Source organism: Oxyura jamaicensis, chromosome 2, assembly GCF_011077185.1.
Source record: "Oxyura jamaicensis isolate SHBP4307 breed ruddy duck chromosome 2, BPBGC_Ojam_1.0, whole genome shotgun sequence".
Classification (NCBI taxonomy): Eukaryota; Metazoa; Chordata; class Aves; order Anseriformes; family Anatidae; genus Oxyura; species Oxyura jamaicensis.
Genome location: NC_048894.1, coordinates 5,580,239 through 5,602,030, shown reverse-complemented (window position 1 = coordinate 5,602,030; position 21,792 = coordinate 5,580,239). Strand labels below are relative to the sequence as shown.

At 47.0% G+C, this 21,792-nt stretch overlaps 2 long non-coding RNA genes across 2 annotated transcripts; one reads left to right on the top strand and one right to left on the bottom strand.

Moving 5' to 3' along the window:
- Nucleotides 1-2,515: 2,515 nt before the first annotated feature.
- On the bottom strand, nt 2,516-11,341 carry LOC118162260. The gene is made up of 3 exons (XR_004748360.1): nt 11,128-11,341; nt 7,948-8,121; nt 2,516-2,892 (listed from the first exon to the last, which is right to left on the bottom strand). It is a non-coding gene; the product is annotated as an uncharacterized LOC118162260 (long non-coding RNA).
- A 7,025-nt stretch (nt 11,342-18,366) lies between these two features.
- On the top strand, nt 18,367-21,547 carry LOC118162856. Its single transcript, XR_004748668.1, has 2 exons — nt 18,367-18,537; nt 19,718-21,547. It is a non-coding gene; the product is annotated as an uncharacterized LOC118162856 (long non-coding RNA).
- Nucleotides 21,548-21,792: the final 245 nt, after the last annotated feature.

The window sequence follows — 21,792 nt, the reverse complement described above, 5'->3', positions numbered from 1 at the left end:
TCTCGTGTGATGGGACCGCTGCAATTCCTTTTGCAAGGGTACCACAGTAATTAAATCTCCAGCTTTCAGGTGTAATTGCCAACGACAGAGCCTCCAAAATTGCTTTTTATGCTCGCCTGTTCGGTCTCCTGACAGAAAGGGCTTCTGGAAAAATAAAAACAGCCGGGGAAGAGTTGTGAGCAGCAGCAAAGGCAAGGAGCAGCAACGTGAGCTCCATCCTTGGGCACATTTAGTGACAACAAGCCATCTCTAAACACCTAGGGGGGCTGAAATCGCACTCCTGGATTCCTCACGGGCCCTGAAGGAAATGGTAGCTTACAGCACGGCTTCTGCATTACCGGGCTCGTTGGAAAATGGTAATTTTTCAGCGCTAGGACCTGTCTCCCACTCCTGGTTTGTAATTGGTGTTGTTGGCCGCGAGCCAGGCAGCGCTCGCAGCCCTGTCTTGCGAGGACAAAACCCCCATTACTTTTTGCTCCCTAATTCTCCCAAGGTGTGCTGCTGTCTATCAATGGAGTCGCCATGAGGTAATAGAAATTACAAGCCTCCCCAGACTTATTTGTCTGAAAGCGTTTCTTGTAAAAATAATTATGTGAGTCTCCGGAACCGTGGTACATGAGAATGGCAGAAGAGAAAGTTTGCAAATTAAAATGCAACAAAAGGCTCTTTATCATAAACTGCGAGGGAGACTGGGCGAGAGGGTTATTGCCCTTCCACTGGGCTGGCTGGTGGTGGCTTTCAGAGAGAAAAAGCAGATTTTGGTGTCTGTTGGTTGTTTTGCAGTGAAGCTGCTCTAGACGCCAGCACCCAGGTCTGGGGAGGGCGAAGGTTTTTCCAGGCACTGCTCAGGGCTCGTTCCCTGCCCTTGCCATGGTCTCACCCTACAAACTTTGCAAAGCCACTGCTGTCCCATCCCTCCCATGTTGGTGGCTCAAGATGAGGACTTTGCGTCTGTGATCTCACTGGCATTGCCTGGCTGTGGGATGGGGCCGGGGCTCTGCCCACCACCCCGTAAGAGGCTTCCTGAAAGCTTCACCCCACCCGTCCTTAGCTAGCAAAGCCCCATCCTGAGCGCAAATATATGCGGTGACATGGCAGACGAGCTCTGGAGGAAATACCTGAGCTGTCTGAAAAAGTTACTGCCCCCCTGCCTCCAGCATAGGACCAAACCTTCAGGCTCCGGCATCTCAGCACGATCCCATTCTGATGCAAAATGGGAGCAAATGTGCTAAACTGGGAATGGGAACATCTGGGGCAGGGCACAGCAGCGTCCTGCTGCCCCAGTGAGCACAAGAGAGGGCTGGAGGCTCCTTAAAGTCACTGCAAGGGCTCGTTTCAGAGCAGAGTTGCCAACATCCAAGCCATTATAAATAACAATATGGCTCTAGCTGGAACGGAAGATGGAAGTTACCAAAGGGCATCGGGGCTGTGTTTAGGCACTGCACAGGTTTCCCCATGCAGAAGCTGGCAGCCTGGCATGCTGCATTCATCTCCGAGGGGTTCTTGCTGCAGGGTCCACACAGGCTGGGGAGCACCAGGCAGCAAAGCCATGCTGCCCTGGCCCCATGTCCCCGCATGTCCTGCATCCGGCTGCCACCCAGCCAGAAGAAGTAGCCCCGTTAGGTCTCCTGCGTCACCAGCAACCGTGCCATGAAATGCTGTGCTGCGTCCCAAAACCGCCTTACCCCACACGGATTAGCCAAGCAGATGGGTTGCAGCACTGGGCGGTTGCAAAAGAGAAATTTTGCTTTTCTGGGACGCTGGCCATCAGAAGAATGTATTTCTCCTGAAAGTCTGCAGCGCCAACGGTCCTGGAGGACAAAGTCTTCTGACTCAAACAGCACCCGGTTAACTGTGCAAAGGCTGTAGGGACCTGGGCAGCCCCACAAAGTGCCCCATCTGTGGTGTAGCAAGGGGGATTTGGGGTATATTGCCCCTCTGAAATTTATTTTCCCTATTCATCCTGTGGGATAGGGATAAAACAGAGGAGTTGCATCTGCCCCCTCACTTAAAGCTTTTCCCAGGGAGTAAAAATGAAAATGGAAGATGTATATATCTGTATAAACACACTTCCAGATACACTTAATAACATAATGTGTTAACGTTATGGGTGGTAAGATCTCTGGGTGGGAGAAGCTTCCATAAGGCTACGGGAGAAATGACTGACAGCCCTCAGCAGGAGGTGGAGAGGGAGATGGACACCGTCCTGCTGGGACCAAAGTGCCCACCACCTCCCAGCAGACGAGCAGCTGGGCCGGGTCCAGCTTAAACACAACCAGGCTGCTATTCAGAGAGGATTCAGCAAGGCCAATAACCCTGGGTCCTTCTGGTTTGCATTCTGGGTTTCAAGCCCCTAAGCATTTGCACACGTGAGCTTTCCGCCTCAACCGTGGCAGCTGCAAAAATGAGTTTTCTGCTCCAAAGGAGAGCCGAGATTCCCATGTAATGACCTGACCCCAGGAGACAGACTTCTAAAAAGTACCAAAAATGTGGCAGACCCGCTGCATCGGGCATACGCACGTGCATGTCCAGACGCTGGATTTAGAGCAAGGCTTTGGCGAGCCAGCAGTTGCCACATGCAGTCTGGAGGGCAATGAAAAGAGGAGGCTTTTTATTTCCAGAGCCATCATTTATTTTCATTTGGAAATCAATCTACGCGGGACAACAGGAAGAAAAAGACAAGGAGGATAGTAAAGGAGGTTGAGTTTAATCCCAAAAGAAAATGTTGTGGGAGGCCTGAAACAGCTTTTGGGGACTGAACTGCTCCCCACAGGGTTTTTTTTTTGTTCATCCATTGCCCTGATGAATCCCTTCCCTGCCTGGCTCTGCCCATGTTCGAGGTTGTGTCACACACATTGGAGAGCATCGCAGCCTCACCTCCTCAGAAAAACACTGGGGGGGAGAAATAGTTCCCGAAGTCAAGCATTGTAATTTACTAACAGGTTTATTAAAATCTTATTAGAAGATTATTTTTTAAAGTCCATTTTACACAGCCGTTGCCCTTCTGCCGCTGTCTAATCCCGGAAAATCTCGGTGAATGAGTCATTTGCACTTACTATCTATTACACCCTCTTATTATAAGCCTGTGCGTGTTCGCGTTTGCTTCCAGCAGTATCAGTAGTGCCATAAAATCTCATACACCTCTTCTTTTGGAGCCTCTCTGCTCTTGTGAGAGAGGCATCTCAGCGTGGTTTCATGGGGTGCTTTCAGTGCACAGGGGGGCTTGGGGACCATTGGGTTTGGAAGTACTCTGTAACTTCATTCCCCTGTCCTGAGTGCTCTGCAGAGGCTCTTTATTCACATCTTTTGGGTTTGGTGGGTCAAAGATATGTTGCTGATATGTTTTAAAAAGACATTCCTGCTTCCTAAAACAACCTCAAGCACCAACTACTGTCTGTGCAAGCCATGAGAAGGAAGACATCTGGAAGTAGTGCGTCAGGAATACTTGAGGGCCACCTTGTTTGTTGCTTGTTTTTGCTGTATGAAGGCTGATGAGCATTAAATGCAGCTCAGAGGGCTGGGATCCTTGCATCTCTGCCTTGTTAGGTTCAGGATGTTGTGTTCCTACCTCCATGCACCCACTGAAAAAAAGAATTACAGAATCACAGAATCACAGAATAGTCTAGGTTGGAAGAGACCTCCAAGATCACTGAGTCCAACCTCTGACCTAACACTAGCAAGTCCTCCACTAAACCATATCCCTAAGATCTACATCTAAATGTCTTTTAAAGACCTCCAGGGATGGTGACTCAACCACTTCCCTGGGCAGCCTATTCCAGTGACTAACAACCCGTTCAGTAAAGAAGTTCTTCCTAAGAGTGAAGGAGAACCTGATATAAGAACATCAATGAGGCAAACGTTGCCTCAGCCCATCTGCCTCTTCCCCACCCCAGGTGGGTTACATGGGATAGGGACACGAAAAGCTGCCCTGTCTCCAGATGAGTTCTCCCTGGGCATGTAAATATTGTGCTCCTGATGTCCTGGAGCAGCCCCTTCTCAGGGAGAGCTGGCCCAGAGGAGATTTTTGCTCTGAATGTAACTACAGGAGGGAAAAAAAAAAATGCACATTCAAGGTTTAAAATCGCACTTGCTGCAGGGACTGTTTCCATTGGCAGAGTCGCCAGAACCGGCACAAATGATTCAAAACATTTTGTTAAATGAAATTCTCAGATGATGTCAGAGCTGAGGCTGCTTTAGCAAAACCTTTACAAAGAAGGGAGGTCAAAACCAGAAATATAAAGATGAAAAAAAAAAATGACACCATTTGATGGGGGGGGATTAGGAGCTTAAAATTATATTTGTAGGCTATCCAAATATTTGAAAGCTTGGAAATTCATAGTTCCAGTGCTTTAGCTCTGCTCTAGAGGCCTGCCAGCCTCTCAGCATAAGTCACGCAAGGCAGCCAGCTGGGCTGGACTCACTGCTCTCCCAAAGCCTATTTTCTGTTCTCCAGCCCTGGCTCCTATTTCCTGCAGGCTCACAAACAAATTGTGTGCCTCAGTTTCTCCCTCTGTCTCATACAAGTAATTCTGTCCTCCTGCCATAAAGTGCTTTGAGATTTGGCATCGGGGATGGCAGGAGTGGGTTTTGGTCTCCTGCCTCTGCTTAGCACTCCTACTGCGGGCACCCAGATGAAATAGCAAGGTGATCATCCAGATATTGCCATCAGCTCTTTGCAGGGCTTTTTTCTCCACTACCCATTTCTTTCGCACTTGTAAAACCCATTGCTAAGAACAAGGCTGTTGAGGTGCTGTTTAATTTCGTGCCTGTCTCTCCAGCCTGGGTGAAATAACCCTGTCTTTGTCATGGCTCTGCTAACCCACTTCATCTTTATTGATTAATAGGCCATAATCCTCTTTTAGTGAAAACATAAGCATGCCCACGGCTAAGGGATTCAGATATCTCCGACGGGAAGATTACAACCTCTTAGTCTGAACACGGAGAGTGAGATGGACTGTCAGAGCAGGAGCACTTGTTAAGAGGAAAATCAATGGTGAGCCATTTGGGGAGGGAAAAAAAAAATCTCCGCTGCCACAAATGCATTAAATACAGGCTCCGATGCTCCAACTTTATATAAGTCCAAATTAAATGAGACCATAATAAACTGTTTGCTTTCCTTGGGTTTACCCAATGGAAAGGAGACTCTGGCTTGCTGTAACGCCCGTGGCAGCACAAGCATTGGTCTGGTTTGTGGCCACCTCCACCAGCTACGTCCCCACTGGAGGAGTCATGGAGACTCAAGTGGATTTGTGAGATAGGGGTCATGAGGTGTCCTGCTCTTTTTCTTCCCTTCCTTCCCCCCATTTCACCTTGTGAAGATCCCATGCTGGGATCAAAGGGACATTCACAAACCCTAGGCACATCCCTTAGCCCTGCATCTTCACGATGCCTCGGCTGGTGCTTTCTATCACATCTTCCCCTCTACTTGGAAGCCTCCCCAGGCAGAAACTACTTGCTGTTGCATGAACACACAGCCTGGAGCACCAGGAGGGACGGCAATCCCACACCTATTTCCCCCATGATTATACAGAAGTGATGCTGAGCGCATTTCTGAGCAAGGGTGCACCCAGTATGGGTGACCCTGCAGCTCTGCTCCTTGCTGGTGTCAGGACCGCTGCATCCAGCCACAGAGTTAACAAGGAATAGTGAAAAAGCACTAGATTTCCTTTGTTATGCAGCTCACTGAATGAGGTTTCCCACATCTGTAGAGCTCACCACATCTTTTATGAGATTTGACTGTCAGCAAGATGTTATGAATCCCAGATGTTAAAATATGGATTTATTCATAACTCAGGGCTTATAATAGAGTGCTCAGAATGATTATATCCAGCCCCCCTCCTCAAAAGATCCTCCTGAAAAAAGAAAAAAAAGTCTTAGCTTTTATTATTTTTTAATTACTTTCGCTACTTGATTTATCTTTGATATTACCTCTTTAAATGTCTCTTAATTACCATGGCTTTAGGATGGGTGTGCATGGGGCTTCAGACCTGCCAGGAGATCAGAGCACCGCTGTTAGGGGCTGGAGGGCAGTGGGGGGAGAGGGGAAATCCAGCCCCGGCTCCAGGCACCTGCGAAACTTGGAGCCGGAGGTGTTCGGTATCTATTGCAGCCCCGAGGAAGTGCTCTGGTCAATAAAAAAGCAGTTCCTTGCAGCTGGTGACCATTACAGCAAACACAGCGTCGGACATGCCGCAGCTGCTACTCTGCCGGAAGATGGAAATGTTTTTGGAAGCGAGTTTGGAGCATTTGTTCCATTAATGCTTTACTCCCTCCCTCCTCCTGCCCCTTATTTTCCAGGTTGCTGCAAGAAGAACCTACAAGAGAAAGGGGGGAAGACCGTGGCTGGGCAAGGGCTGCCTTAAAAGTCCAGGTACAAATGTTTCCCTGAATTAATGCTCAGGTAACAGCACCGGGTCCTGCAGGAAACCAGCAGGGCTCAGAGCTGTACCCTTGCATGCAGCCACACGTGCTCTGGCCCAACCATCCCATGCCGTAAACAAGGGGGCAGTTATGAAGGGAAGTATGAAGAGTCCCGTTTTGCACATGAGGAACAGAAAGTCAGTGATTTTACCCCAGGTCACACCAGAAGCTGGCAGCAGCCCCGTGAATCATGAGACAAGAGCACGAGGCAGCGCTGGCAGAGAGCAGTCCTCCTCCCTGTCCCTTCTCCCTGCCACCTCCCCCTGCTGCTCTCATCCCCATGGACCTTGCCTGTATTTAGGAAGTCCTGTCTTCATTCCCCTCCCTTTCTTTCTTCAAGCTAGGTCATCTCCCTGGTCCAATCTGGAGAACAACTTCAGTGCAGAGAGCTTCTGGCCATGTAGGACCGTGCCACCAGCCCCTTAGACATCATCACCCCATCTTTCAACTATCAAACTCACTGTCATACTGCAAAACTGCAATCCTGCAAAGGTGCTCCAGCTTCCCCAGCAGGAGCTAGACCATGCCCAGCCCCTTCCAGCCCCTTCCAGCTCACACGTAATGGCCTGGAGCAAGGCTGGGGCATGGGATCCCATGGGTCACCTGCCTTAGCCAGGCTGGACTGATGGAATGCATTCAGCCTGCAGGCCCTGCTGAGCTTAGCTTTGTTCTTGTCCCTCACTAGGTCCACATTTCACTAGAGAAGGGGTGGAGCCTTTCCTCTGGGGCTGGGAAACTTGGCATTCTACAGGCAAAGCAGGAAGGTGGATGTCTTGAAACCATACTGAGATGTGCAGAGCTGGAAACCTAAACCTTCCCCGTACCACACCAGTGATGGAAAGCCAGGAAAGTAGCAGTGGGTGCTGACACCACACAAACATCTTGGAGCTGTGAGGAGGAACAGCAAATGGGCTGTTGGAGAGATTACCTGGGCTTGGCGCTCCCTGGCTGCTGGGCGATGGGGAGGAGAGGACCAGAGCTGTGGCGTAAATCAGCACAGCTCCTCCGGTGCCTAACGAGAAAAATCTTTGGAGGGAGTTTATGGGATGCTCACCAGCTTGTAAATATTTTTTGGCATATCAGCTTGTGTGTCATGAGATTTAAAACCTTCATCACCCTAATGTTTTCCATCCCACTGGGATCTCCGATCTGAATATGATGTGTGCTCAAGAAAGTTTGCCAGTAGTTTGGTGTTACAAAACTTGTGAAATGCCTCACTTAACCACAACATTATGTATTTTCCAAGCCACATACCTATCTATTACAAGGTCCTTCAGATAGAGTTATAGACAGACTGTGGGTCATGAGATCCTGACCTTGGTGTGTTTTTACTCCCTTCTTCTCATGAATTAACTCCTGAACTATTGACTCGCTGTTGAATGGGTAGCAGAGTTCAGGCACATTTTACATGCAAGCTTTTACATCCTGTATCTCAACAACTGCAAACCCCAAGGACGAGTAAATACTTCAGGCTCAGCCATAAAACTGACGTGTTGCAAAATGAACAAAATGGGTTTAGTAACTTACAAGGGAGATACCATCAAGTCTGTAATGAGCCAGAACTGAGAGTTATCCTGTCCCTCTCCTCGGCGGTGTAGCCACGAGAGCTGGGAGTCGATCACCACTCAGTTTATGCCTTTTATCTTCACTGAGAGCTAAATCCATCTGTGGGCCTGACAGATCTCAGCTCTTTGGGCACTCCTGAAAGGAAAAGATTGACTTCAAAACTGCAGGGTTTGCAAGGAGAACATCAACTTCCACATCCTTCTTTTTCCTTCTAATTTTTGAGTCTGCACATTACTCCCTGCTAGGTTGGAGAGCTCTCCTCCACAACCAGAAAGGCACAGAAGTCATCAATAAACATAAAAATAAATTTCCCGTGATCTTGGGAAGTGCAAAAGAAGCAATAAAAGCACAGAAATCACCCAAACTGCCAGTACCATGTTAACAGATCAGCAGCCACAACCTGCTGCTGTAGCCTGGTGCAAATGAGCACAGTAAATTTGGCTACAAGTGGGGACTGAACCCCTATTTTGACATTAAAATAAGGAAGGTCCCTAAAATGTACCATACACCACTGGCATATTTAGAAGTATGCAGACTGTTTCTGTACTGTATGTCCTCCTGAGGAGAGTTCTTAAGAAACTGAAATTTAAGTACTATAAAGAAAAGGTGCAGTTTTCTTTAGAATTAGAGGTCAGATGGAAAACAGAGTTTTAGATCTGATAAAGAAACGCTCTGTAATATCTGAAAGTTGCATGGCTGTGGAGCAAAATAGCTTCATCTACAGTTTCATGAATAGCTCCCTAGAAAGCCCGGCTCTGAAAAACACCTCTCCATGCTTGTCTGGCATCAAAGATGAAAATTTTGAAGCTTTTCATGTTGATTCTTCACATTTAACTGAAAATTAAAACACAACATCTGTCTCCCACTCCAAAATACAATTGAGGCAGTGGTGGCATATTAATAAATACCCTTACTAGAAAAGATTGTAAAAAAAAACAAAACAAAACAACAAAAAAAAAACAAGTAGGTTGAGCCCAAGAGCAGAATATTTCCATCATCTTAGCAAGGAAAAGTCACTGATAGGTGATGCTAGAGTAATCTGCAAATGGGAACAGAGCACGACTGAGCCCACCTGGTGCAGCACCAGGGTGGCAGGGGGTGGGATGCGGCAGGGAGCTAGGGAGACGTGTAGGTTGGCAGTGTGATCTCCACCAGGCATAAACAGGGCAATAACACTTCCCTACCCCAGACAGGGCTTATCAGGAGAGCTCTGAGTGATATCTCAGATGAACTCAGGTCACATTCAAGCTGCCTACCCGTATCGTCATGGGGGCACCTTTGCTGCAGAGATCAAAGAGGCTGTCTGCTATCCCAGGCTGATTCCTGCTTCCTTGTAGACCCTGTGGAGGGTGGTGATGGCAGCACTTGAATGGAGCTCAGCACTAGGTGGTCTGAACGCTCATGCCTATGCTGGTAAACTGAGAACTAGGGCACGGGATCAAACACTCTCCAGTGAGCACCCACAATTTGGCTCATTCCCTGGCATGATTTTTGGTCTGTGCAAACTAGCAGGCTCCCAGACAGTGTCTTGGCATGGCTCAGGGCATCACATGGGTATGTGACTGTGCTATCAAGGCCACTCTGAGGGGTTTGGGGAAGGGGGCAGGAAGGGGTAACCCTACTGACATGACTTGCTTTGTGAGTAACCATATGCACATGAGCTGTGCCCTGGTGTACACCCTTAGGGCCAGAAAAAAAAAGCTGGGACAAGCTGGCCCTGCTTGATTTGCTGGTGTAGGCCCAGCCAACATGGGCTGCCAAGCCCTCTGGCTTGGACCCAAAGAACTCTAGATACAAAAATAACAGTATTAAAAGGAAAATGACTGAATGGCAGGTAAGTGTGATATTTAGCCAAGCATCAGTTCAGATATAGCTCCTAATGCTTAGAATCTTCCTTGAGCTATGGCCAGTCATGTCAAACTCCCTCTCCTAACTTTAAGGACTTCAAAACCAGTGTATTCTACAAAGACTTGGTTCTTTATGAAACCTCAAGATCAGAAAAAAAAAATCACAAAAGGAGAAAGTTCATGTCTGCCCATGCTTCCTCAGCCAGCCCTAGTGTTTCTGACTGGAGATCATGGCTATGCACGTTTGGGACATCAGACATTTGCTTGGGCTTTCATCATGCCCCAAGCACATCCGTTTCGTGCACACAGCCCATCCCTATAGCATATTTGCAGCAGTCTGACAAGCCCAGGACATTCATCTGCTGCATTTTTTTCCCCAGGAAATCCTGTGAGAATCCTACAGAGCTGGAATAATAAAATATGCATGAAACAAGAGTGTTCAGTGTACGTACTAGTCTTTGCCGCACGTCATCCCCCTTCTTCCTCTCTCTCTGTCCTGGCCAGGAGCTCCTGGTAACATGGAGTGTGCCCCCGAGTCCTTCAGAGGTTGACCCATCTTGTTGGCATGTCTTGGACCTCACATGGCTCCATTGAGACCGGCTCTGCTCTCTGAAGAGGAAAAGGTGATTTAATTTAAAGCAGATGGCAAAACCTGGCCCCTATATTTCAAGGCTTGATTCAGCACTTGAGCTTCTGGGGCAAAGGATACGAGCAAAAAGGGAGAAGGTGCCCTAATACAGCACATCAGAGAGGACATGTAATGTGCTGAGCATCTGGATTCATCTTGTAAGCACAGACTGTTCTGAAGGCTTAGCACTTCCTGAATAAGGAACATTTGTGTTGGAAATGTCTCTGAAGGGCAACAGAAAGTTTTATTTACAAGGTAAAGCTTCCTGTGATTGCAGAGCAAATCGGACTCCTCCCCACTAGAAGAACCTAACAATAAGAAGACGTGAACTATGTTTGTATCTTACAAGATGCTTCCAAACTTAGCTCTAACATTTTCACACCTATTTGCTTCCATCAGTTTCCCACATTCAGTCACCCACTTGATAAAGCTCTTCTTACCAGGAAATCTTAAATTTTCTTCCACTCAGTTGAGATCTTCTGCAAAAACATCTGGTTTTGCATTACAAGAGTTTTCCCTCTCCTTTGCATCCTGCGATGCTCTACTGGTGTGGAGAAACTCCCTTTGCTTTCAAAGCAAGGCAGCTGTCCTGGAATCCGTGCTGAGAATGAGAAAAGGGGATGCTTGACATGGACACCACACACAACCCACCCAGACCCTGCTCACCTAATCAATAGCAGAGCAGCCTGTGTTCAAAGCTTGTTTGGACCTGATTGAAGAATTTGGAAAGGCTTCTCTCAACTTCATTTCTCTGTCCTCCTCGTGTTTTCCAGCTGCCAGGCTCTTCAGACAGTGGACATTGTGTGCCATAACGGAGAAATAGGTCAGAGCTATCATGCTGAGGTCCGATCTTTGGTGTGCAGCCAAGGGCATTTGTGTGACTGAGTCCTTAAATATGTAAAAAAAAAAAAAAAAAAAAAAAAAAAAAAAGGCGAGCCTTAGAAATGCTGCAATTACCACTGGGCTGGCACGTGTTGTTGCGAGCCCTCAGTTTTCCTTTGGTCACGGTGCTTCCTGGAAGCAGAGCAAAATGTCCCCGAACTGGCTGTGGGTAAGTGCCGGGAGCGCGTCAGCCAAGACAAAGCTCTTGGACACAAAGGAGAGCTCTTCAAAGGCACAAAGGGAAACCTAACTCCTCTTGAATTTCATGCTTTGGAAATCTATCTAGCCATAGTATTTTTTGCTTGACAGGCAAACTTAGGCTCGAGTTTCTCCTTTTTAAAATAAGCTTGACAAACTAATTAATTAAAAAAAATAATCTAGCTATCATGTTCTGCTCTCGCATCAGAGTAACTGCTGGAGCATTAGTAGATAAATGGATCTGATTGGTGAGATGTTCGTGTATACCTGATTCACATTAAATAGTAGGCCAATATAATAAAGCATTAAGCATAAGCAAGTCTGATTAGGGCTAGAGAAAACATTAACGTGATTAAATAGGTCATTAATTGGTGATTCAGAAGAGTCAGACTAGAGGACATTGCAGAATTATTCCAGGTTTATTTATTTATATATTTGGTTTATATTTTTTGCTTATATTTATTATGCTTTTTAATTGCTCATTTTGGATAAGCCCATCTGGGGATTCAGGCACACCACAGAATCTGACTATTTCTTGCAGGATTTGAAAGGCAAAATGACAAAACACAAGGGAGACAACATCCCTGACCTAGGAAATAAAAACTAACCTGTGGAAATATTTTATTTTATTTTATTTCCCATTTATTTTCAAGAAGCTGACTTCTCTGATCCTGGTTCTCTGACCCAAGTCTCAGAGACAGGGTAGGTTGTTCCATGCTCCTTTCGGTATCAAGAGAATCCTGGTAAAATATAAAATTAAGAGTTTTATACATTGTAGGGCTTGGAAGGATTCATTCTTGTTTTTATTATTGATAAATACATGAACCTGTGCTGATTGGTATTGACTACATTAGTGTCACTATTAATCTAGTAATATATTATTCATACATATGCATATACATATATACATATAACAACAACATCAATAAAAAGATATCTGATCTGGTTTAAAAAAAATAATTCTTGGATGGAAAATCAAATACCAACCTTAGCAAATGGTTCCTGTATTTGATTCATTTCTCATTGCTGAAAGATATATATCTTGTTTCTAATATGAATTTGACCAGCTTAAATTTCTTGATGTCTGATCTTATTATGCCCATATCAGTTAAGCTGAATATAGTTCTATCACCAGAGTCAAGTCATCCCTTAGCTTTTTCCTTGCTTTTCTAGACACCCTGAGGGCCCGTTAAGCATGTCAGTGTATGCCATATCAATATATTCAAATTCTTTTATCATCCTGCAGCTCTCTACAATTTATTAAGATTTCTTCAACGGTCGAAGTATAACTGTGTCAACACCCACAGACATCAGACCTGTGCCCGACACAGACCACAGCCTCGCTATTTCTGTGCAGTGTGCTTGTTTTTACCTTCAGGATGCATCTAACACCCTGGAAAGCAATTCTCAAAATGCCTGCTTCCTGGGCATTGTTCTGTACTGTAAGTGTGCACAGAAAGTCTTCACTCCTCAAAGGATAAATGTATAACTGGCTGCCAAGAAATTCATATTGTTTGCCTGCAATGAGCAATCAGGTGTACCCAGTCCCCCCCCCGACCTCTTCTTTCTTTGTCACTTCCCAGGTTTCCCCATCATTTGCAAACTTTAATGATGTGATTGTCTCAAGGAATATTCCTAAAAACATATTAAAGCATAAGGCCAAAAACTGAGCTCTGTTAAGTACCACTGGAAGCACAGGAGCTTGATGAACTGCCTCCTGTTGCAATTAAGCTTTGAGATCTATCAAGTGTCCAGTTCTTAACAGATTTTACGTAGGCCAAGTGGATTTAATCAGCTTAAAATACCCTGTGCTACCGATACCTCTATAAAGTGCCAACTCTATTAACACTGTTGTCCCTATCAACAGCAAAAAGGTAAGTTTACTTTGACAGGATCCCCTTTCCATGAACCTGTGCTGATTGCTATTGACTACATTACTGTCATTATTAATCTAGTAAATTTGAACTGATGCAGTTATGGTGGTTTACTATTGTGGTAGGATTGGTACAGCCTCCCATTCTAACTAACAGACAGCCTTGAAATAATAAAACACAATATTAATTGCCCTTGGGCAGCGTGGTGAAAGTCCCGGGCTTCAGGTTAGCCATTTAGCTTTAGTCACTTGCTGTTTAATGGCTTAATGACCACAACACGTATTAGAGGAATGGAAATATTTAACTTTCAACACGTTATAGGACCGTATCCCTCGGCTTTTTCACCAATGCACTACAGAGAGATTTACCAAACAATTCTTTCCTCTATCCTGTTGCTTTCCTTACCAAAATCCTGCAATTTGGGCTTCTCATGTATGCTTAATCATAAAATATACATATTCCTGGTTCAGTCCCTCCTGGTTAATTCGGTCAGTGAAGGAGTAGCTAGGGACGCCCCTGGAAGATAAGGGAGTGGGACTCTCGAGCTGTAAAAGCCCAGCATCTGTTGGAAGGCAGGGCTCTCCCCCCTCGGCAGAAGCCGATGCTGGATGCTGGCCAGCTTCTCCTTCGCTCGCACACCAGGATTTTTTCAGCTGTCCCTGCAGCAACAGCAGCAGCAATTTGAACTCAAAGAAGAGGGGAAGAGCTCAGAGGTATCTCGGAGGACTATTTCCCTCGCTCCCATGTGCCAGTGGGGAATAGGGGGAAGCTTCTTAGAGCTGCTTCCATGTCAGAAATGAGATTCCTATACCTACCCCTTTTCTTCCTTGCAAGTGAAATATTTGTCCCCAGATTCATTGTACGTCTTTGGAGGAGGAACTTCGGGGGATGATCAGCTTAATTACAGGCATGATGCAAAAGTTTGGGGTGCATTGAGAATGGTTTCTCACACCCAAGAGGTAAACAGAAATGAATATTTGTGTAATGGAGCATCCTTCTTTTGGAAGAATCAGTGCAAGGATGCCCCGTGTGGGGTTCTTACATTGCATGTGTTAGCACCTTCTCTGCTCCTTATGGTACCAGCAATGTGTGTAGCAGATCTTGGTCCTAGGAAGATTTTGGTACGCAGATCACGAAGTCAGCTGTATTAGCCAAAAAACAGAATTATGAGCTCCTCTCTGAGAAGGATGAGTGAGCCGAGGTGATGAAATGTCCTGCTCTGAACCCTAAACTTCAGCAGCTGTTAAAATCAACCCAAGTGCTGTTACTTCTTGGCCTGGGCCCTCTGGGAGCCGTCATACACATCCTGCCCTCAATATAGGAAAGAGGAAGGGATCTTCAGGTGAAGGCACCACCCTGGGACAATTCAACCCAGCCCTTGAACACCAACCTTATCTGTTCAGGTACCCAAAGAGAACCACCCACGTTTGACCAACGTGATCTCTCTCGAAGTGGCAATTGGCTCTCAGACTCCTGGCTGGCCTGGAGACACCTGCATGCAGCATAGGCAATAAATTTAAATGAAATGGCTAAATTTAGGTATTTTGTCTGTTAGCTGAATCTCATCCCACCATGCCTTGTTCCAAGCCACAGTTCAGCCTTGGACTATCAGTTCTACAAGCCATAGCCAAGCCATCCTGGTATTCTTAGTACAACCCTTCAAAGAGCTCTCCAAACCAATGTGCATGGAGGGGTCTCACCACCACCTTGGTGTCCTTTCCCCTTTCCATGGATTCCCAGCTCCAGTTTGTTGGGAGAAAATCCACATTTCTGAGGTGACCCAGACCAGCTCCAAATCCCTCTGATTTCAGCCAGACTTGGATCCCAGATATCTATCTATACAGGACACCTCAGCAATCACTGTTTGAGTTTTGCCAAACACCTTGGCCTTAGCAGACTCGAAGCATCAATGTTTGACGCAATATGGGGGGACAGCCTCAGTTCATGATAACACTCAGTGAGCGTCCAAGAGCTCTCCTGAGCCACCGAGTGCCAGCAGTAAAGTCAACAGAAAGGTCAGCAAACTTTGTAGGCTAAGCTCTGACCTCTTGGGTAGCTCACGATTGCCTAACGCCCCTGTACTGTGACAACAGTGATGCATTAACTTGATATGTTTATGGAGGTTTGGCCCAAGGAACCTCAGTGGCTACACATTTTTCAGCATTTCCTATTAAAATCTGAAAGAACTGGAGGTTTTAGAGATTTCTACTGCTCTCGTAACATTTAATTTCCTATGATGCAAAGCAAGCCAGACAAAGTGAGCTGTGGCTCCTGCATTTTTATTTTTTATTTTTGGCTTGTCTGGCATCACTTCCCCTTGTAAGCTGGGCTCTTAAGTGGAGACAGTGCATCCAAGGTAAGGATATTACCTCAAACCTCCTCTCTATAAATAGGCCTGGCTGCTGCTCTGAGGCTGCTCGTTCTGCTGTCAGAATATGGCTAAATGGCCACTTATGAATTCCAACATGTGCTTGATGTGGAGATTACAGCTGCTATCCGAAACAAAGGAGCTTTCTCTTCACGCAACATGCTGCTCCCTTTACGAGGCTGTTTGGAAAACTCGTGTCTCTGGAGAGGGATTAATCCCTGCCCTGGTGCTTCTCTTGTGTGAGGAATGAGGGGACAGCTTCCTCCAGACCTAAATGAAACCAGGACCCCTGAGGGCCTACTAGAACATATTGGGTGTCCTGAAAAACACGGGGGAGGAAAGGTCTGGGCCCTGGGGGCTCATCTGTCCTGCATCATGGAGCAAAATGAGAAGATGTGGAGTTATGTCAATGAGGCATAACTCATGATGAGGCATAAGAGTGCAGGGATGTCAATCTGGACCCCAAAATAATCTCAATGCAAGAGTGTGGCATTGCCCCTGTTCCCTGGGATCCTTGACCTGAAGGAAAGGTGCTGGTTTGGGCTCAGGACCATGCTATTGTGGCAGTGCGATGAGCTGGAGGCGGCTAATGAACATCAGCTGGTACAAAAAGGTGAGGCTTTGCAAAGAAAATAATTTATTAAATGCTCCCGAACAGCTGCATTTTCTCACAGCAGTTTTAGCAGGGCCAAAGAAAACTCTGGTTTGCTCGTACTTTGTTCTTACACTATTTTTTTCCTGCTGGAGGCATTTTGCAAAGGAAATGGGAATGGCTGTGTTCGCTTGATGGATGTGGGAACTGGGGGCTCAGGTGAAGGGATGTTTCCTCCTGTCCCATACCAAGCCCAGGCAGGGTCTGGAGCAGTCCTTCCCACTGTGTGCTCTCTCACAGAGGTACCCTGGCCAAAAATGTGCATGAAACATCAACTCCAAAACTCTGGGAGAGCCTTGTCCCTGCTGGAGTGGGGGCTGCAGCATGGCTAGCCCAGGAACAGCTTCTCTCAGAGTGCTGGCAACGTGACTTTGGGCCTCTTTTATTCCCTTATGCTTGGCCGACATCTCTGGCTGCCATTGTGTCTCCACAAAAAATATATAATTACCTTCCTCCTGGGCAGCCACAAGGCAGATGGCCATCACGGGCCTGGCAGCAGCACACCAGATGGCATGGTGGGGGCAGTGGCCAAGGGGTGGCCGTGCCCCCCACCTACCTTCTTGCTCTGGGAGCGGGGTGTATCCCATGGGTGGCCAGTGTTTATATTTGCTAGTAAATTACAGCCCGCAAAATGCTAAACGAGTCTGGCTGCAAGCTCAGAGCTCAGCCCAGCTCCTGTGACCACAGTTTTGAGTCTCGCAAGCGAAGCCATGCTACAAAAGAACCCTTTGTGCATTTTCTCCTGCTCCTCCCAGGCTGCTCCACGACCTCATGACTTCTCCTGGTCCATGTCTCAGCCTCATTGCTCCGAGCCAGGCCAATGCTTAGGGCAATCCTTCAGCTACTGAGAGCTCCCAGCCATCCTTCAAGGCACCTCCAGTCTTCTCCTACCATCTGGTCTCCTCACTTCCTGACATCTCCAGAGCCTCACTCCTCACCCACCGGCACGTCTCAAGGACGTGGTGCTTAGTGACATGGTTTAGTGGGTGACATTGGTGGTAGGGGGATGCTTGGACCAGATGATCTTAGAAGGCTTTTCTAACCTTAACAATTCTCTAATTCTATGACAGTGTCACCAGGAAGATGTCATTGTCATGCAGTCATTGTCACCGCAGAAGCTCCTTGCCCCATCAAGATGAGGATGTGGCTCTTGGTGATGGGGACACTGGTGGCCTGCCCGTGTTTCATCCTTTGGCAGCAAGTCCCAGCCAGCAGCAGATGACACCTGTAACATCTTAAGGGAGGGAACGGGTGGCGTGCACAGCAAGGATTGCCACTGTTCAGGACCTGCTGGCATTGTCTTCACAGCCCAGCCTGGCATGCTCCCATGTCCTCATTTACCCTGCTTGCTGTGGCTGTATCAGTCCCTCAACCTCGCCACATTACATGAGAGGGAAACCTCAGCTCATGTCTGCGACCGTAAGCTCGGTTTCCTTCCCGCTGCACTCATTTCCCAGCAATGGTGACAAGCAGCTTCGATTTACTGCCTCCGAGGAAGTTTTAGGCTGAAGGCTTTGTGCGAGCCAGAGCATGGCTGCAGCCAGGGGCAGGACATGGGTCCCGCATCCTCCATCCCTGTGCCACCCTTGGGTGCAGGATTGTCATGTGGATCTTCCCTGGGAATAAACATCCATGGGGACACAATTTGCTGCACACAATCACACTGACCCAGCTATCGTTAGCTGATGATTTTCGATGCAGGTGCTCGTGCCTAATGGGAGAGTGCCAAGCTAGGAGTAATTAAAAAAAAAAAAAAAAGGAGCTCCTTTCAGCATGTTATAATCAGTCTGAATTATTAAAGGTGATGGAATTTTTAAAAGTCTAATTCACTTTTCCATTATTTATGCTGTTTGCTTCAGCTTTATCCCATCTTTTGAAATGGGTGAACTCACCAGAAAGTTTCACTTTCGGGTTGTGAGGCTGCCTGAGACCAAATGCTGTGCAGAGAAGCCCAGGCAGGGGTGGAGGGGGGAATCCACTTCATCTTGTCATCTTGTCCCCTCTTCGTGCACAACATTTACATTTCAGGCCACTTCCAGCACTGCTCCTACAGGCTGAGGAATTTTTGGAGCAGCACGGGGGCAGATGTGCCCCTGCAGCAGGTATGTGATCGAGCAGATAAGGGCTCACGCCTGCACCGCAGCACTGACTCCCAGCCCTGGTTAACACATCCCAGCTCCAGCAGCAAGCCTTGCTCTGCTTAAATGCTCTAAAACAAAAGGGTTTTAAAACATAATTTACTGTTCCTTTTTTTCCTTTTTTTTTTTTTTAGATGTATTTCTAAATCGGTTCAGTATGTCTCAAACCACTAGACTAAAGTGTTTGAGTTGCTTCCAAATTGAAGTGTTCATAAAAAAAAATATATATAAAAAAAAAAAAAAAGGAAAGGGGGGTGGTGGTGGGAGATGAAAATGCAAGAAAAAAAGAAAAGTGCTCTGATAGTTTAAATCAGTCAGCCCTGCACCGTGATTTAAAACCAGTGGAGCACTTCAAGTTTTCATGAGCACTTAGTGTTGGAAGCAGTCCGAGTCCTGGACACGTGCATTTGTGGAATCATTTACCATTATTAGAGGGTTTGAATGGTGCTTGAGCTCTCCCTCTGCCCCGATAAGCGCTCAGATTGCCTGTGATTAGTAGGGTGGTTTCAAGTTGTGCACAGTTGAGAGTGATTATTTTAAAGCGTGCCATCGCCTGTCCCTATCTCAACAGATCTGAAATCTTCAAAATTCATTAATTCCTTCAGCTCATCTGAATGGAAATTGCCAACTATACGTAGTTACCTCAGTGCAGTTTTACAGCATGTGTCACTGAGAATAATAAATGTTTGCAAGCAGGGCAGATGGAGCAATAATGTGCATGCCACAGAGCACTCCTGTGCTGGGTAAGACCTGTTATTAAGACGCGTGATTGCAGAGCCTCGGTGCTCCAGTCACGGACTGGGAAATTCTGGTTTGAGATGCCCCAGTGAGCTGGAAAGGGCAGACGGACACTGCTGAGCGTTCCCAGGTGTTTTGCTGCATTGCACGGCATTGCACCGACGGGCAATACTCGGTTAACCCGAGTCCAAATCCTTGCACCAGGGCGGAGGAAGTCAGCGAGGTTGTCAGAAGGAGCTGTGCGAGGAGCTGATCTGTCAGGGCTGCTGGCTGAACCAAGAAAGTTTTTTTAAAAAAAAATAAATTGTAAGAATTTGTGTTGACTAAAGATGGAAATGTTTGGCGTTTCTGAGCTAAGCAAAAACCTGCAAGAAACTGCTCTGATTCTTGCGTTTTTGTTTTGCAGCTTTTTGGTAGCTAACGGCACACAAGTTTTGAAATAAAATGCTGTTGCAAAATGAAAAATGGAAGCACTCTGCCTTGAAACCATCTCAGCGATTTCCCCCGGGTCTTCTGCTGGTAAACCAGCAGAAAATGCAGCCCCCAAATCCCGTTTTTTCTGTGGAAGTTTTTGACCGTTCAAAACCACATGGTCCTGTGTAAGAGCGACTTGAAGTGCCCCAATTTGTGCACAAATGAGGTCTGGTTTGTGACTGATGCTCAGAAGCTCATTTCTTTGTGATTTCCCCGTGAAATGGGGCTTTGCTGAGGCACAGGGGTGCGGAGCTCTGCTGCTGCCGGAAGGGAGGAGGCCGGGAGTTTGAACTTTCGAGAGGGTCCCTAGATCCCTCCATGTGGAAAATCAGAACAATCTGCTGGCAAAGAGGTCAAATTGGAGGCAGAAGAAAGATAATCCCAGCCCTGCCTCCTCCCAGCCATGCAGCCAATGGTCTCCAGTGCCCCGGCCCCCTCCAGAGCTCTCCCAGCCTATCTCAAGGCACTGTGAGACAGCTTGTCTTTAAAAACAACAACAACAACAACAACAACAAAGAAAAAAAAACAGGGAGTTTTGGAGTTTTCCCTGGCAGACAAATGACAGAAGCACTGATGCCTTCACTGTTCTCAAGCCTGGGCACCCAGGACGTGCACTTCAGATGCATGCACCCCATCACCCAGCACTACTCTGGTCCAGCATCTGCGCAGGCACCAAGAGGTGCTGCCTGTGGAGAGCTGTGTCCTGTGCCAAGGGGGAAAGGGACATCCCGCAGTGGCAGCTTTTCCATTGCCCTCCGTTATCCTTCCTTCTGGGCTGTCTAAGCAGGTTATTAAATATTAGAGAGGTTCCTCACCAAAGGCTAGGGTCCACAGCCTTCTCTGGACTTTTGTCAGGTGTCTTTTCGTGATGATGGTGGCTAATTAGCCTACAAAGGATGAATGTAGTGGGGGACACAAGCACATTGCCCAGGCATCCCTGCTGCACATCCCTGTGTGGGTGAGGTTCGCTGGCTCCCCTTCCCCAAGGCTCAACCGGGGGCCCGTCACTTTGGAGAAGCAGGGACCTGATGCCTCCCTCCTCTGCCTGTAAAGGGTGGCTGAGTCAGATGGTGATGTGCCACCTAAAATCAGGGCAGATGATTCCTTCCCCACCTGGGTCTTTCACTGGTGTACCCCACCACCCCACTGACTGGCACAACTACCCTCCTGCCAGCCCCCTTTTTATGAGAAGTGTGACTTTCTGCAGGTCGTGCACGTTGTCTCTAACAGCCGAAACCAAAAGTGGGTCTTCCAAGACACGGGCCGACATATTAAACCCGTGCTCACCCTTCCTCTTGTGTAGCATGCTCTCTGTCCTGTGCTCACCTGCGGTCTTCTCCTGCAGAGCATTTCATGCACAGCACCACTGCCAACAAAAATGCCAGCTCTGTCCGAAGGTATAAGAAGCAGGTATCCCCTGATTTCCTGCCACACCAATGTCATCGCTGTTAAAGGCTTGAAAAGAGCTCTTTAAAGAGCTGGCATGTTTTGTGCCGATACGCTGGGATGGTGGTGGTGGTGTGGCACTACACCAGGGTGGAGAGATGGAGGAAGCTCGGCTACTTGAATTGCAGTCTTTCATTCCGATATTTATGTAAAAAGCTTTTATGATGAGGAAAAATAAAAATAAAAAACAGAGAGTATTTTGGATGGTAGTGCTCAAGAAAATCCTCAAAACCATTGATTTTAGGTGTCCGAGATTCCTGAGTCCTAAGGAAACGTGTAGCATAAGGTCCTCTCCCATCCTTACCTGTGCAAAAAAGGCAAGCAGACAATTTTGGGCCATATCTAGCAGCCACTTCTTGAAAGGAGTAAATCATATATTTACACACTGCCCTGCTACCCCATAAAACACAGAGAAACCGGGTCTGGAGATGGTTACTGCTTGCTGGAAATAGAGGTAGTTCAAAATACAAAGGAACAGCCCAAATATAGCTGTGATGAAGGGGGACAACTCCTGGGTAGCTGTGCTGCTGGCTGGAATTGCAGAAAAGGAGCCTGCAGCTG